The 5518-nt window shown below is 42.7% G+C and overlaps 1 pseudogene across 1 annotated transcript; it reads left to right on the forward strand.

The window, feature by feature from the left end:
• The first annotated feature begins 4232 nt into the window (after positions 1-4232).
• Positions 4233-5146, forward strand: LOC309404069 (tumor protein D53 homolog; annotated as a pseudogene). The gene has a single exon. The product of its transcript is annotated as a tumor protein D53 homolog (transcript).
• The last annotated feature ends 372 nt before the right edge of the window (positions 5147-5518 follow it).

Below are 5518 nucleotides of genomic sequence, written 5' to 3' on the forward strand. Positions count from 1 at the left end.
GTGAAGAGCCTCATTTATAAGCATAATTAAATTACACTGATTTCAAAAGTCACCTTAGCTCTCGCAGTTTTCGGTGGGGCAGCCGGCCCCGAGCCGCTGGAGCTGACCGCAGGCTTTACGTCCGCGTGCGTCCCATGGCCTTGGTGTTCAGGCTGGCCCGGCCACGGCGCTGGGACCTCAGTAGCTGTGGAAGTGTTTACCCGGGGCCGTCCTCTGCTATTTTTGGTTCCACTTCTGATCCGCCCAGGGTCATTTGTAAGAGGTGTGTTGAGGCTAAAGACACATAAAATCATAGTCGGTGTGCGCAGTCGATACAAATCTACACGAGGCTTCTGGCACGGATGTTCAGTGAAGGATTGGGATACTCGTTTGCAAAAAAACGTGGCGTATGTTTGGAAGGAAATCTTAATGACGTCTGGAGAGGAAGAACAGGAAGAAGTTCTCTCCAGGTACCTATCCTCTCATCGGTGGTTCTGCCCTTCCTTTCACCCCACTGCAGTCTGGTGGTGGGCTCCGTCCCCGAGGGCCGCAGCTGTGCTGTCTGGACGCCCGCCGCGGGTGCGTGGGCCCGCCGAGGCTTCTCGCGACGTGCGCCATGAATGAGGTACTTTTTGTAATCGCCCCTGGGTTAAGCGATGGGGCTACAGCAGATGAACCTAGAAGTCGTGACAGCAGATTCAAAAGATGCAAGCTCAGGACATCGTCTGCCCTTTATCAGATCTGTATTATTTCGTAGTATCCTTCTTCAAAAGGAAAACTTGGCACTTAAAATGAAAACTTCAGGAACTGAAAAGTCTGCAAGAAGCTACTCAAGTTCCTGGAATAGTTTTGCTTTCAGTCTTTTGTAGATTCTAATGCAAATCCTGCACAGAACTGCTTTTAGATAATATTCTTTTCCAGACAGAAAAACAATTTTGGTGTTGCAGCTGCCATTTTCTACAGAATTTTTTTTTTTATTCCCCATCTATAACCATAAAAATGTCACAAGCAGGTTACGGCAGTAGTTACTTCTCTAATGTGCAGCCAAAGCACATATGTCATGAAAAATAAAACAGAAATTGGTGAAGTTTTTCTTGCAAATTAGGAAGGTGTCATATCAGATGCAAAGTTTCAGCAAGCTCAGAAAGGGAAAACCTGTTTTGAGGTAGATCTTAATTATAAGGCACACAAATTCCTAACAGTCTTGCTGGCTCCTAAACCTAGGACAACATTTGTGTGCACAAACTGTGACCTCAACATTAAAAGAGTTCATTTCCAAATGTGAAAATAAAAGTAATCTGTCAGAAGAAAAGTTCAAAGTCCAGTAAAAACATTTCAGAATTTATTTGGTTAATGAAGTTTTACAGGGGATTGTAAATTAGAGATGGGCCCAGACCTTTAAGCACAACTTAAGAAGCGAATACCTGCAAACCTGGAGAGTAAAACAAGGTCAATAGGTCCCACGTTTATTATACCAGTCATTAACATTAAAGGTTGAAGCTAGATACAGACTTTCCTAAAGATCGGGATTTCTGGCTGAGATTGAGAGTGACCAAAATATTTGTGAGACAGCTGGGATTCCAACAGAAGAATTCTGGAACTGGAAACATCTGCAAAGGAGGAATTTCCCTCCATTATTTGCAGCAGTAGCTGTTTGTACGCAGTTACCTACCTCCTTATTTTCTTTACAAGCAGGCAAAAAGAAGTTCTTGAACACAGGTACCTGTATGAAACATACCCTACTAAATCATAGAATCATAGAAACATAGAATCTTTGGGTTGGAAGGGACCTTTAAAGGTCATCTAGTCCAACCCCACTGCCATGAGCAGGGACATCTGCAACTAGATCAGGTTGCTCAGAGCCCCGTCCAACCTGACCTGGAAAGTTTCCAGGGATGGGGCATCTACCACCTCTCTGGGCAACCTGGGCCAGTGTTTCACCACCTTCATTGTGAAAAAATTATTCCTTATACCTAGTTGAATCCTGCCCTCTTTTAGGTTAAAACCATTACCCCTTTTTCCCCAGACCTGCTAAAAAGTCTGTCCCCATCTTTCTTAGAAGCCCCCTTGAAGTACTGGAAGGCTGCAAGAAGGTCTCCCCCAAGCCTCCTCTTCTCCAGGCTGAACAACCCCAACTCTCTCAGCCTGTCCTCACAGCAGAGCTGTTCCAGCCCTCTGGATCATTGTTGTGGCCTCCTCTGGACCCGCTCCAACAGGTCCATGTCTTTCCTGTGCTGAGGGCTCCAGAGCTGGACGCAGGACTCCACGTGGGATCTCACCAGAGCAGAGTAGAGGGGCAGAATCCCCTCCCTCAACCTGCTGGCCACGCTGCTTTGGATGCAGCCCAGGATGTGGTTGGCCTTCTGGGCTGCGAGCGCACATTGCCGGCTCATGTCCAGCTTTCTACCCACCAGGACCCCCAAGTCCTTCTCAGCAGGGCTGCTCTCCATCCCTTCATCCCCCAGCCTGTACTGATACTGGAGGTTGCCCCAAGCCAGGTGCAGGACCCTGCACTTGGCCTTGTTGAACCTCATGAGGTTCACACGGGCCCATTCCTCAAGCTTGTCCAGGCCCCTCTGGATGGCATCCAATCCCTCAGGCTTGTCAGCTGCACCACTCAGCTTGGTGTCATCTGCAAACTTGCTGAGGGGGCACTCGATCACACTGTCTATGACATAAATGAAGGTATTAAAGAGTACTGGTTCCAATACAGACCCCTGAGGGACACCACTCGTCACTGATCTCCATCTGGACATTGAGCCATTGACCACTACCCTCTGGATGGGACCATCCAACCAATTCCTCATCCACTGAAAAGTCCACCCATCAAATCCATAACTCTCCAATTGAGAGAGAAGGATGTTATGGGGGACTGTGTCAAAGGTTTTACAAATTTCAGATACATGACATTGGTAGCTCTTCTGGATACTTTTGCAAGTGGTAAATTTTAGCATGGCATCTGGAAAGGGGAAAGGCATTAATGCAATTTTGAAAAGGAGGACACAGTCAGTATCTCTAATGCTGTTATCAGTAAGATTCATCTTTCTGCAAACTGTGATAAGACTGTCTTCTGACATTCTCATCTGTTAGGTTGTACTCTGCCTGTGTTCTTCTTCAGAAGTGTCCAGAAAATAAATTGTACATAGAATGAATGAATGAACAAATGAAGTGATTTCCCCTGGTGATACTCATGAACGTTCAGACCATTTCTTCCTGACTCTACAACAGCTGTGAAAGAACTCTGAGTAATACCAGATGCTCTGCTATGAGCTAGGCACTCAAGGATGGAACCAAACTTCCCAGTAGTTATTTGTGATAGTAGAACTTCCTCTTCACGATTCCTAAAACAGCTACAAAAACAGGGACAATATCCACACGCTGCCTCCATCCCTTATGCTAAAGCAATATGCACAGAATATGTAGTTGGGAGCAGAGAACCGTGATTTACTTGATAGTGCTACTCCCCACAAATCATCAAAGAACTTTTTTACCAAGCAATGTTCTCATCACCATCGCCTGTAATGCTTTAGTTTTATGTAAGAAACAATTTCTTTTTGCAAAAATCCCCCTGGTGTTAAAGAGAGATTCAACCTTAGCTGCCCAGGATGTGTGCAAAACCTTCAAACTGGTGGGAAGCTATAGGAGATTATGATCTCTGTCCTTACTCAGCTGCAGGTAAAACAAACACCTGTGAAATGATACAAAATTATCCCATCCTGGGAGAATATTCAGGAAGGAAATACAGAGATTTGCCTCAAGAACTGCAGGATCATTTCTTCCTGTGATTAGAGGTTTGAAAATAAAAGCAAAATACTGTGAAAACGTTAGTGTTGCTTCTCTTTTGAGATCAAATGAGTCTTAATTGCAGATTTTTCTTGGAGAACTGAATAAAGGGATAAGCATAAATGTCAGTCAACATTGCCAAAGTTGACACATAGGTTGTCAGTCTCAGTGCACAGAGTAGTGGTTTTGATTTGTTTGGAAAGTATCAAAAATGCTGACAGCCCTGGGCCACCAAATAGCACAAAAGGAAAATAAGGATTACTGTATATTTATTAACTAATTGTGTGTCCTTTCCAGTCTGAAAGACTCCAGACTGTATTAAAACTTTATTGCAGATTGAAGCTCAGGAATCTTCCCTCTCTTTAAAAAGGAATTAAATTTGTCACAGAAACACAGGCACAGGGCCTGTTGGAAACCCAGTCTTTGCATGAAGCAGATGAGGATATGGTCACTGATGTTATTTCCCCAATATGATTTCTGAAGAAGAATAAGAAGAGTTAAAGATTGAGCTAACCAAGCTAAAGGACTCAACTTCAACTTTGGAGCAAGTGCCAGCAGCCAAAGAAAAGCACCTGGTTGAAATCAAACACAAGCTTGGCATAATGATGAATGAGCTGAAGCAGAACTTCAGCAAAAGCTGGCATGGTACCAGACCACTTCTGCTAACAAGAAAACACGTGAGACCCTGAGCCATGCGGGACAAAAAGCAACAGCAGCTATCAGCAGTGAAGGAACTGCTATCAGCATGAAGTTTGGTGATACGAAGTATAAGGATCTGCTGCTTCTCTGGTCTTAAATTTTGAGGACAAAATGTACAAGTCATCTATCAGCTCTTCTTTTCCTTCTACATTAGTGTTTTAAGGTTCAAGTAATTTGTAGTCACAGTATTTTATAACATTGATGGTTCCAACCAAAAAGAAGCGATAACGATGAATGAAGATATAATTCTTATTTGAGTCCTGGTTTAAAAAAGAAAAAAAAAATCCTTCTGGAAAAACTTTGAAGCTCAGGAAATGTACAAGTAAAATGGAACAGAAAAATTACTGCTAGATATTTATTAACCCAATTTTATTCAGACATGGATACTGGAGACCAACATCAACTGAAGAAAACAAGCCTGCCTTGGAGCTGCTTGTGGAAAGATAAAAAAATATTTCAGGCTACTTTTTATCAGATTTTTCAAGATATATAAAGGCAAAGTTTTATCCTGCAGTTGTATGTATATAAAAAAAGATATGATTAAAGTATCAGGAGTTGAGGTCAGGAGAACTGTCACTTAAATACTACTTAAACGTCAGGCTTTATATGTTGGTGTATGTTCAAAAGTGTTGGTCTTAAAGTTCCTCAGAATGAGAGTATAAATGAAGAAATTGTAAACTGTAAACTAGCACTTCAGTTTTCAGCTTGGTAGCAGGATTACAGAACTTCTTGGGTGTTTTAGGGAGTTGATTTTTTTTGATGAAATAAATGGACAGGGGTAACTCTACAATATATTGTTTGAGCTGCAGAATTAGGGTCTCATCAGAGACATTGGTACGTACTCACTTTTTTGGTCACTTTGTAATGTGTGCGGTAACCATATACTAAGATCTGTGTGAATCCATTTTGCAGTATTTCTCTCATATATGGGGTTTTTTTTGCAAATTTTTTGATTTAAAAATATAGGGGAAAAAAATTAAAAATAACCTAGAACCATTCCAGGTCAGGTTGGACGGGGCTCTGAGCAACCTGATCTAGTTGCAGATGTCCCTGCGCA

The sequence above is a fragment of the Phaethon aethereus genome, assembly GCF_964289735.1.
Source record: "Phaethon aethereus genome assembly, chromosome: 3".
Lineage (NCBI taxonomy): Eukaryota > Metazoa > Chordata > Aves > Phaethontiformes > Phaethontidae > Phaethon > Phaethon aethereus.